General features: G+C 41.7%; 1 long non-coding RNA gene across 1 annotated transcript; it reads right to left on the bottom strand.

The window, feature by feature from the left end:
- Positions 1-519: 519 nt before the first annotated feature.
- LOC142205050 (uncharacterized) lies at positions 520-9,896 on the bottom strand. Its single transcript, XR_012716170.1, has 4 exons — positions 9,853-9,896; positions 7,495-7,619; positions 3,061-3,102; positions 520-619 (listed from the first exon to the last, which is right to left on the bottom strand). It is a non-coding gene; the product is annotated as an uncharacterized LOC142205050 (long non-coding RNA).
- Positions 9,897-12,375: the final 2,479 nt, after the last annotated feature.

Genomic DNA, 12,375 nt, shown 5'->3' with positions numbered 1-12,375 from the left:
GCTGCTCCGCAAGGGACTACCAGGGAAGTGACATGTTGGCCTCTGAGGACTGCTGTGCTGCTGTATGTGGCCAGGTGAGTGTCATATTGCACTGATGCAACCAGTGCAGGAGGCTGGAACACAGAGGCTTCTGAAGCTTCTGGGCCCCAGTGCAAAGTCTTTACTAGCCCCCCGACTATTGTGTATTGTTCATAGCACAGTTCTACTCGTATGGCAAAGAGACACCTTATGGGCCTCTTAAGGCTCCTGGACTCCTCTGCACCCCCTTAAGTTGCACCGCTGCTGGAAGGTGGTGTGCACCAATAACAGACATTGTGCTGCAAAGTTCAGGTAAAGCAATGGGGCAGTATAGGGTCTCTCTATAGAGATGGATAGAGAACCTAGTCTAAAGGGCCGTATGAGATTGCTTACTGTGCTGACTCGGGTAATATTATATGGAATTATATTAATATATAAAATTAAGAACTGATGAGAATTGTAAGAACTTCTAACTTTATTAGGAAAATCATAATGACAATTATCAACACGTGGAAATGGAGTCAGAGCGTAACAAATCCTTCTTCTAGGGGGTCACGGACGTCCTGAAATGTCACTTTTTATCCTTTTTCTTCTTTCCTCCCTGAGAATGATATAAAAATGTAAAATTTTTGAAAATGTCAGAAATTAATATAATGGTGGATTTATAGCTGGTACAATAAGCCAAAGGAACGCAATGATCTCTTAAAGGGGATAGTCTTAGAGAAATACAAACAGGCAAATTCATGAAAACTGTCTAATTTAGAATCATCTGTATGGGAAAAATGCAAGACCTCATGTAAAAACCAAAACTGAGATTTTTAAATGTGAAGAATAAAGCAGACATGTTTTCTAACCCCTTAATAATATGCAGATCAGAGAGTGCCCAGTACAGCAGGCCTTCAGCTATTCCTACAGTGCCTCCACTGGTGAAAAGTAGTATTACACAGTTTCTATTAAAATCATTGATCTGTGTTATGAAAAAAATGGCATGAACCTGACAAAAATGCATTGAAAGTAAAGAAGCGCCATATAGTACATTTATAGTACATTGCGCCTTTCCTTACTGCCTTAAAGCTCGAAAAAAAAAATCAGTTTTGCAGCTAAATACACATGAGGCACACAACCAGGCACTTGCTTCGGAGCATTTTAATGGGACACAGTGAAAAGTGCTGCCAAAAACACTACAAATTATTATGGAGAGGTCAAGAGCTCCATGGCTTGGCTTCATTAAAAAAAAAACAAAAAAAACATGTTTTTACATCCTTGTTTATACATTTTTCCTACTTGAAGTCAATGGTTAAAAAACATTGTTTCCTGCCACTGCAAGTTAGATGGGATTGTATAATGGACGGTTGAGCACAAGGTAACAGCCAGCCATAAAAATAAAATGTTCACACTTCCAAAAAAGCAGCAAAATATTGCCACCTACAGGCCAGGCCGTTATACTACATCAGTTTGGAGCGTGCATACAAAAATATATGTTGGTTTGTAAATATATAGGCCTACGAACACCACAGAGTTGGTGTATAGTATCTCTGTATGGCACAATATTATTGGGTGTACTTGTGCATGACATGCAGAGGTACTGTATGAACCCATAGACTTCTATGACTCCTGTACTATGGCTCTACATGGTGCACAATATGGTGCATGAGGGTTAAAGTGAATGGGAACAATTTTGTTTCTGTTCATTTTAATTGGTTCAAAATTCTGATAAATTTCTTAGTATATTAGATCTCAATATCAGCATGGACAAAGATTTATATCATTCTGGCTGCCAGAAACCACCACTAGAGGGAGCCTACTGTATAATGTATAAGGAGTATTCTCATCTCAGGATTTCAGCTGCTCTCCTGTCACCTCTCCCATCCACTTCCTGGTCTTCAGCTCAATTCTGCACACAGCTACCGCTTGTTGTAAACAGGGTAAAAAATATGCAAATTTATTCTCCAGGATGTAATTAGGAGAACAGTGCCTCTGTATGCCGCCCTCTAGAGGGCAGCCCCTTAACATCATGCATGACTCAGTTAAAAAGTCTACTGACATGATGCGAGTTTATTGCCAAATTAGTATTTATATTCCAAAAGGAACAGATTTCCAGCTATGGACAGCGCTGTTTCGGTCTTTTGGACCTCCTCAGCATAGTGCAGGGATACTGATTTGACAGAATGAGAGACTATAGACCAGAGTCAGGGGATAATCATACACATTAGGGAGAGTGTGTGCCTACAAAGGCATACAGAGACTTACAAGTCATTCCTGCTCCACTATAGTCTCTCACTCTGCCAAATCAGTATCTCTGCGCTATGTTGAGGAGGTCCAAAAGACTGAAACAGTGCTGTCCATAGCTGGGAATCTGTTCATTTTGGAATAGAAATACTAATTTGGCAATAAACTCCGCATCATGTCACTAGGCTTTTTAACTGAGTCATGCATGATGTTAAGGGGGCTGTCCCTAGAGGGCAGCATACAGAGGCACTGTTCTATTTACATCCTGGAGAATAGATTTGCATATTTTTTACCCAGAATCCCTAGCGGAGCAGGAATGACTTGTAAGTCTCCATACTGCCTATGTAGGCACACACTCTCCCTGATGTGTACAATTATCCCCTGACCCTGTTGTAAACAGCACAGTTATCTCTGGATTTGCATACACAGATAACAGAGACACGCTAGAGAAACTTATCTAGCTCTTATCAGGGCTCAAAAACTGAAAGCCATATACAGTGAGAGTGAGTGAAGAGAATATAGTCAGCCAGGAATCATCATCTCGACCTGTGAGCAGGACTATAACCTAGACAACCAGCTGAAAACAATGAGCAGAGGAAGAGTCAGACAGATAAAGCAATGTATTGGGTAAAAAACTTCAGACAGCTTCAGCTACAAGTCTGAATATGATCCTTGAGATGGGAGTTCCCCTTTAATAATAAACATTAGGTAGTAAGCTCCCTCTAGTGGTGGCTGCAGGCAGCACAAGATTTTGGACCTCATCACATGATGATAAAACCTGTCATATTAAGGTTATTTCTAGTACGATCTTACATCAGAATCGCTGTCAGAGCTGGAACTGCCGGAGTCGTCTCCCTATAAGAAGAAAGACAAAAGAGCAGGTCAGGGGTATAATAGCTTATTGCAGTATTTCTTATTCTTTTTATCACTTTAGCAAAAACAATTGAATTCAAGGTAGAAAGGTAATGCCCCGTAAGCATAGATATACAAAACTTGGTGAGGGTAGGTCACACTAAAGGCTATGACTTGCCATTGCGATAGGACGTTTATTTTGAGGACAGGTCAGCAATAAAAGTAGGTATCTAAAGGTATCCTCCCTAGTACAAATGGATATTTCCACCACTCCCCAAATTTTAATAGAGGTATCCTAGAGTTCTACTAGTGTGACCGAGTTGCTTTTTCCACAGACACATCATTCACTACCTTAGCACTAATAATCTCATGCTATGCAGGCCATTCATTCATATCAACCCCACTGTTTAGCATCTAAATCCCCATTTCAGGAGATTAGTCTGCCCAGTAACTCTGAACCTTCTCAATGTCAGGACAGAGTATAGTCTACTAGTGGAGATACCATTACAAATAATTCCCGTATAAACACTCACTTATGTCTCTCCCTTCTGTGTTGATCAGCGGGTAGGCCTTCATATTTAACTCTTTAGGCACCTGACGCGTTTCTTTGCTCTAACTAAGCTGTTAGCAATTCATCAGATGTACAGGAATTCTAGGCTAAATCGGGGACGCAAATCCTAGCATGGTGAAGATATATACCCGAGACGGAGTATTCATCAACGTATATAGAAGTCAAAAGATAGTTTTATAGATGTACTAGCCTCTGCCCACAACTTCGTCTGCAGGTTGTTGGAGTGGATGATCCGCAAATATTCAGCAAATTTTTGCCATCAATGGTTTGCCTGCTCCTGCATTTCGGCAGCTCTCAACCTGTCCTGCTGCTGACCTTGTTCCTCACACCGTGCCTGTGATTGTTCCGGCATCTCAGCCGCTCGCTGTGCCGCCATATAATGAGCGTGTTGTTGGTGTTGATGATCCACCTGCTCGGCGTTTCGACAGCTGTCAAGCTGTCCTACTGCTGAACTTGTTCCTCATGCTGTGCCTGTGATTGTTCCAGTATCTAAGCAGCTCGCTGGGACGCCATATAATGAGCATGTTGTTGGCATTGATGATCCGCATGCTCCAGCGTTTTGGCAGCTCTCAAGCTGTCCTGCCGCTGAACTTGTTTCTTGCACTGTGCCCATGATTGTTCCAGTATCTCAGCAGCTCACTGGGAAACCATATAATGAGCGTGTTGTTGGTGTTGATGATCCGCCTGCTCCAGCGTTTCGATAGCTGTCAAGGGGTCTTCAGCGGCCGTAGTCTGTTCTTCTTGTTTCACTTTTGGTTGTAGTAGTGAAGTTCTATCTAAAGATGAGGCATGTTGGTAAGCCTGCTGTAGGACCCTGTCTGGCCCTGTCTCGGTAGCCACGTCGATGAAAACGGGTCCGTAAATCTTGTGTCTTCTTTTCAAATTCAGCAAATTGAGAACAATTTCTTCTCAGTCTAAGGAATTGACCTTTAGGTATCCCATTCCTTAAAGGTCTAGGATGCCAGCTTTTCCAATCCAAAAGACAATTTGAGGCTGTTTCCTTTCTGTATATTGTGGTGTTTAACCTCCCACTTGCAATTTTTTGAATTTTGAGATCCAGAAATGTTATCAAATCATCATGGATCTCTGATGTCAAAAACAACCCCATCTCATTGGTATTCAAAACCTTGACAAATTGAGCAAAACTCTCCATGGTGCCCTCCCCCCCCTCCCCCCCCCCCCACCCCCCCCCCCCCCACACACACGATAAGGACATCATCAATGAATGGATATGAGATGTCCATTCTTCCAAACGTTCAGAGAAGACCACCTGCTTCTCCCACCAGCCCAGGTAGATGTTAGCATAGGTTAAAATACATACTATCCAGCGTTGACTCGCGGTGTTTTCCTGAGGAGTGAAGACATCAAATAGCCACGCCCCAAAAGGAGGCGTGCTGGAATCGTCTACATGCATGTGCAGGCAACATACAGGGAATCAATGGAGCAGAAGGTGCTGTCACGAGCGGCCCCGCTGATAGGCTGCACCTTGGGATTAATGGGTGGTACCTCCCTGTTAAATAGGCCTGGCGTCCCCGTTCTCAATCGCGGCTGCCTAAATGCCGAGAGGGGAGCAGGGAAAACACTAAGCTCTTTTATAAAACTTTTAGATATCAATATGGATTAGAATCTGGTTGTAGATTTAGCCTAGAATTCCTGCACCTCTGATGAATTGCTAACAGCTTAGTTAGAGCAAAGAAACGCGTCAGGTGCCTAAAGAGTTAAATATGAAGGCCTACCCGCTGATCAACACAGAAGGGAGAGACATAAGTGAGTGTTTATACGGGATTTATTTGTAATGGTATCTCCACTAGTAGACTATACTCTGTCCTGACATTGAGAAGGTTCAGAGTTACTGGGCAGACTAATCTCCTGAAATGGGGATTTAGATGCTAAACAGTGGGGTTGATATGAATGAATGGCCTGCATAGCATGAGATTATTAGTGCTAAAGTAGTGAATGATGTGGCTGTGGAAAAAGCAACTCGGACACACTAGCAGAACTCTAGGATAACTCTATTAAAATTAGGGGAGTGGTGGAAATATCCATTTGTACTAGGGAGGATACAGAGGATTCCTTTAGATACCTACTTTTATTGCTGACCTGCCCTCAAAATAAATGTTGCAATGGCAAGTCATAGCTGCATGTGATGGTAGTTTACTTGTACCTTGTTATATGGGGAGCTTGTTTCTTAAAAATTTTTAATTCTTTGGATTAATAAAGATTTTGTATGTTTTTAGCCCTTTAGTGTGACCTACCCTCACCAATTTTTGTATTTTTATTACTTTCGATATAAATTCTCACATCACATCTAATATTTCTTTCTTTCATAGACTCCCATGTATACAGTAAAAAGCTACGGAGGTCACCTGACCTCTCTAATGGCATCAGGTGAACAGAGTCCTATGGATAAGCGTGGCATATGTGCTGGGCACTTTTCCTGGCATATCTGCCAAACATGGTATGATCACAGCAAAATCATGGCGGCCGCAAAATCACGGGCGCAAAATAACATGGCATATACGCTCCTAACTGCCATTGAAATGAATGGGAGCATTTTGAGCGTGTCATCTGCCGGCACGTGTATACGTGCCAGATCGCGCTCCACATTACATCGTGTGAACGCACCCTTAGATTGTTATCAGGACACTTTGCTGTACTTAGCAGAGATGTCTCCAGTAACTCTTTTCTGCCAATTATTTCTGACTAAGCTCAGCAGAAGTCTTCCTGCATAGATTTCTTAATCCCGCCTTCTTTCGTCTTCTTCTTCTCTCTTACTTTTCTTTTTCTTTCCTTCCCATTTTTCCCTCTTTTCCCCTTCTCCTATTACGTTTTCCCATTTTCTTCAACTTCTATCTATTCCTCTTCTTCCTTCCCGCCCCAGTTTTCTCTCCTTCTATTTCTCACTATTTCCCTCTTTCCTTAATTTCCTTCCTGTTTCCCTCTGTTTCTCTCTATCTATCCCTCTTATTTGCTTTCTATCGCCCTTCTTCCTTACTTTCCTTCCTTTTACTCTATCTTCCAGTTTCCATCTATTTCTCTCTCTCTTTCCTCTTTCTTCCATTCTTCGTTTTCTTTCTTCCATTCTTCGTTTTCTTTCTTCCATTCTTCGTTTTCTTTCTTTCTTTCTTTCTTTCTTTCTTTCTTTCTTTCTTTCTTTCTTTCTTTCTTTCTTTCTTTCTTTCTTTCTTTCTTTCTTTCTTTCTTTCTTTCTTTCTTTCTTTCTTTCTTTCCTCCCTCCCTCCCTCCTTTAGAAAGTGCCTGCTTTTGTCATTGACCATATCTGTACAATAGAGGTCTATGGAGAGTGACGGAGTAGAAAGAAGAGGAAAGCTCCTCTTTCACAACACAGCCTAGGTTATCAGGAATTACTATCCAAATTTCTTGTGACAGAAATGATCCATTTAATGCTGTAGACAGCCTCATATCTATGTCTCTCTCCTCTTCCCTCCCCTCTCCTTAGACTTCAATGTAAACTTATCTGCTTATATATGGCATACAGACCAAAATAACTCAGACAGGACAAAGGATAAAGACAGGCACTTTTCTTTAGTGAAGCATATTGCAAAGCTTATTCCCTTCACATGCACTATAGATTAGTACATGTATGTTAATCTTGGTCAATGACCTAAGAAACAATCTGATCCTGTGCACATGGTGATTTTCACTTTTTAGATATCAGTCCTGATAGTTTAATTCTCTAGAAACAGATTTAGAGCTAGGTAACTCAGACCTGGGCCTACTACCCTCCAAGTCTCCTCTTCTTTATCAGATAACTATAATTGTCTTGGATATATAATATACATTTTCGGCCTGGAAATAGTCACCTTTTTATCCTTCTTCTTCTTTTCCTTTTTTTCCTTTTTGTCTTTATCTTCTTTATGGTCTTTATCTTCTTTTTTGTCTTTGTCCTTATGCTTGTCTTTGTCATCATCGTCATCTTTTCCGAACCCTGAAAGGGTTAACAGACACGGATTAAACTCAAATGTATTGCTTTTTAGTTGAGGTTGATAGACACAGTAAACCGACTCTCATGTATGAAATCAGAACAGTCAGAATCAGAAAATATGGAGGATTCTCTATGTAGAGAACTTGGAGGAGAATCCTTGAGGAGGCCTGGACTGATACAATAGGGACTGTAGGTACTAACTTTTTAGGGCCCTAAATGAGGGTCACAACTTATTAGAAGCCACAACTTTATGCCCATAATATAGTGCAACACCAAATCCATAAAGTACATTTTTTTTATCAGGACTACCCTTTGTACTTCTTAAAAGCACAAACCTTCTGTACCTGAGAAATCCAAGCAGGGGCGGATTCATTATTTGCTCCACCCCTGCTTTGGCACAGAGCATTATGGAAGAGCACTGCACTTCACGTAGTCAGCAACATATATTGTCAAAATTATATCATTCCTATCATAAAGTTAAATTATCAAATTGTGGTTGCAGGTAGCCACCACTACGGGGAGTTAACTGTGTACAGAGTTCATAGCTCCTATTAAAGAGGACTTTTCATGTCAACAGAAATGGGTGGGATTATACATGGCTAGAAAGCTGACAATATGCTGCATTCAGTCAGCTCTGTTGGCATGCGCCATGGTGCCAGAGATATCAGTGCCATTAGTTTCGGGACCTATATCCCTCCACTGTCAGAAAAGTGTGATCTTACAGCTCATCGATGATGCTGATCTGTAAGGCCCACCATTCTGACAGTGGAGGGATATTGGTTACAAAACTAATGCACAAGGGCACATACTGGCCCTGATAGGGTTTAGCTTCTAGCTTTGATTACCTTAGATTCTGCCAGTATATAATACCGGCCATATCCGAGGACACGAAAGGTCACCTTTAAATTCAGTGGGACAGTTATTATTACATATATAATAAACTCCCCAAATATCTACTTAAATCTATGGCTGGGTGAAGGGAATGCAGAGCATTTGGAACTATGTTATAGAAAAATGGATCCCATCCCCTATAAAGACACATGAGGCATTCCTGATGTAAGAAAACCCAGTAAAACTGCTAAATTAGGCAAATGCAAACACATCTATTTAGTGACATTACATCCAGTAATATTCCTCTAATGTAGAGCATTCTAGGGCTCCCCACAAGTTGCTAAATGATTGCAACTTTCATCATGCCCTGACAACTCCTGTCTGTATGGGCATGCTGGGAGTTGTAGTTTTAAAACACATAGAAAACCACAAGTTCCAGACGACTGTTTCAATAATCAAGTATGATCCCAGAGGACTATCTAGGCTATGCAGCGCCTCCTTGTGCTGACGGGGGTATAACATATATGCTCATATTCAAAAGAAGAATAAAGCCAAAGGCAACCCGAGATTGTCCCAAACTAAACCACAGAGCTGCTGTCTAAAGTAGAACTGTAGTCACAGCAGGGAATCTTTAACATGCACCTTCAATTATAAAATAACTTTTCATAAATGAATAGTAAAAATGAAAATAAAAAACTTTGTAATATATCTTATTAAAGAAAAATGCTTCATTCTCCACTTATAAGGCTGAGATATGCCTTACAAAGAAGTTTACGGAGAGGAAAAGGGGAGTCTACTGGATAAGATACACTCTGCTACACTGTGAGATAGCCTTGCAAGACAAAGCATATCACTTTACAGAATGAGGCCATAAATCATTTACTAGCTGGTAGAAGCCTTCTCCTCCTCCTCCTTCCACTCTCCATAGACTTCTGTGTGTGAGGCTGATACAGATATAGGTACTAGTAGTGTCTGAAGATAAAGAGGAGGAAGATAGCCTGGTAAGTGGAGAATGAGGGATAATTTAATAAGATTTATTGAAAAGTTTGTTATATTACTCTGTACTAGTCACTTATGACAAGTTGTTTTATAATCGGTGGTACACTTTAAGTATTTCACTGTAAACTGAAAAAGTATGCAACTTTCTTATATAGTATATGATTCAAGTGCTCATGTTTAAAATATATGCTTATTATCAGTGAATAGAAATATGTACATACCAAATTAAAAGGTGGCCACTAGGGGGAGCAAATATTGAACTTAACTAGTAAGTAAAATTTGTTGTCAGATTGCTCCCCCTATTGGCTGCTATCTATCTGGCACAGCATTCATGATATTAATACTTAAAGACAATGTGAGGATTGACATTCAGATCATAATGTATTTCACTACTCCACATACTTACATTTCTTAATAGAAGCCATCTTGAATGTAGAGTTGTTTTACTCCTGGGAATCAAAAAATAGAGCGTTTTATATAGTCATTGTACCCACTATCCCCTCCTGTAAGTCACCGATGTCTAGGAAGCTGAAAAATGAGGAGTTGTTTATTGGGTTCCATACACTATAATAATAATAATAATACATTTTATTTATATAGCGCCAACATATTCCGCAGCGCTGTACAATTTATAGGGTTCAGATACAGACATACATAACAAAGAACGTCATTTCACACAATGGGACTGAGGGCCCTGCTCAAAAGAGCTTACAATCTATGAGGTAGAGAGGGTGACACAAGAGGTAGCAGGGGCGGCATTGCTTATACAGTGTTCAGACAATTTTGTGCATTAGGAATTGTGATAGGCTTGTCTGAAAAGATGCGTCTTTAGTTTGCGTTTGAAACTGTAGAAGTTGGGAGTTAATCTGATTGTCCGGGGTAGAGCATTCCAGAGAAGTGGTGCAGCTCGGGAGAAGTCTTGTATACGAGCATGGGAGGTTCTGATAATAGAGGATGTAAGTGTTAGGTCATTGAGTGAGCGGAGAGCACGGGTTGGGCGGTAGACAGAGATGAGGGAAGAAATGTAGGGAGGTGCGGCATTATGGAGAGCCTTGTGGATGAGAGTAATATCTTTATATTTTATTCTATAATGAATAGGCAGCCAATGTAGCGACTGGCACAGACCGGAGGCATCGCTGTAGCGTCTAGCCTGATAGATGAGCCTGGCCGCTGCATTCAGAATAGATTGTAGAGGAGAGAGTTTAGTGAGGGGAAGACCGATTAGTAAGGAATTACAGTAGTCAAGGCGAGAATGAATCAGAGAGACAATAAGTGTCTTTAGTGTATCTCTGGTAAGGAAAGGGCGTATTCTGGAGATGTTTTTGAGGTGGAGGTGACATGAACGTGCGAGTGATTCAATATGAGGGGTGAAGGAAAGGTCTGCGTCAAATATGACCCCAAGGCAGCGGGCATGCTGCCTAGGAGTTATAGTAAGGCCTGAGACTGCAATGGATATATCAGGGACAGATCTGTTAGATGGTGGAAACAGTAGTAGTTCAGTCTTAGAGAGATTTAGTTTCAGATAGAGCGAGGACATGATATTAGAGACAGCAGAGAGACAGTCACTGGTGTTCTGAATGAGTGCAGGGGTGATGTCACGGGAAGATGTGTATAATTGGGTGTCATCAGCATAAAGATGGTACCTGAAGCCAAATCTGGCGATGGTTTGTCCAATGGGGGCTGTGTAGAGAGAAAAGAGCAGGGGGCCGAGGACCGAGCCCTGAGGAACCCCAACAGCAAGGGAAAGAGGGGAGGAAACAGAGCCCGCAAATGATACACTGAAAGTGCGGCCTGAGAGATAAGAGGAGAACCAGGAGAGCGCAGTGTCATTGAGGCCAACTGAGCGGAGCATAGTGAGGAGAAGTTGATGGTCAACAGTGTCAAAAGCTGCAGAGAGGTCCAGAAGAATAAGAAGAGAGAAGTCACCATTGGATTTAGCCTTTAGTAGATCATTAGAGACTTTTGTGAGAGCTGTTTCAGTAGAGTGCAGAGCGCGGAAACCAGATTGTAAGGGGTCAAGCAGAGAGTTAGCAGAGAGATAACGGATTAACCGAGAATAAACCAGGCGTTCCAAAAGTTTAGAGATGAAGGGGAGGTTAGAGACGGGTCGATAGTTAGCAGCACAGGATGGGTCCAGGGAGGGTTTTTTCAGTAGCGGGATTATAACAGCATGCTTGAAGGAGGATGGGAAGATTCCAGAAGAGAGAGAGAGGTTAAATATTTTAGTAAGGTAAGTAGTGACAGCAGGGGACAGAGATTGGAGAAGGTGTGAGGGGAAGGGGTCACTACTGCAGGTTGTGGGGCGAGATGAAGAAAGTAGCTGGGAAACTTCCTCTTCTGTGACAGGTTCAAAAGATGAGAATGGACAGTCATAAGTGCGGCTGGTGAGGGGATCAGTACTATCGTAGGTGTGGGAGTCAATGCCACCTGGGGCTTGGGCAGTAATTTCCTGATGGATCTTATCAATTTTATCATGGAAATACATGGCCAGGTCATCAGCACTAAGGTCTGTGAATGGCGTCTGCACCTTGGGTGTGAGTAAGGAGTGAAAGGTTTCAAAAAGCCTTTTAGGGTTGCTTGAGAGAGAAGAGATGAGGGCGGTGAAATAGTCTTGTTTGGCAAGGTAAAGGGCAGAGCTATATGTTTTAAGCATAAACTTGAAGTGGAGGAAATCTGCAGGTGAGCGTGATTTTCTCCATAGACGTTCGGCACACCTAGAGCTATATATTTGGTGTGACCTTTGCCCTTTGGAGGAGGAATCTTGGAATTGATGATATGGCCCCCACAGAGCTCTGATCTCAGCATCATCCATTCTGTCAGTCTGTCGGATTACATGAAGAGACAGAAGGATTGGAGCTATCCTACATCCACAGAAGATGTGTGCTTAGTTCTCCAACCTCCCTGCCGAGTTCCAAGAAGAATTGAAGGA

This window comes from Leptodactylus fuscus, chromosome 5 (assembly GCF_031893055.1).
Source record: "Leptodactylus fuscus isolate aLepFus1 chromosome 5, aLepFus1.hap2, whole genome shotgun sequence".
NCBI classification, from domain to species: Eukaryota; Metazoa; Chordata; class Amphibia; order Anura; family Leptodactylidae; genus Leptodactylus; species Leptodactylus fuscus.
This window is presented reverse-complemented; position numbering and strand designations above follow the sequence as displayed.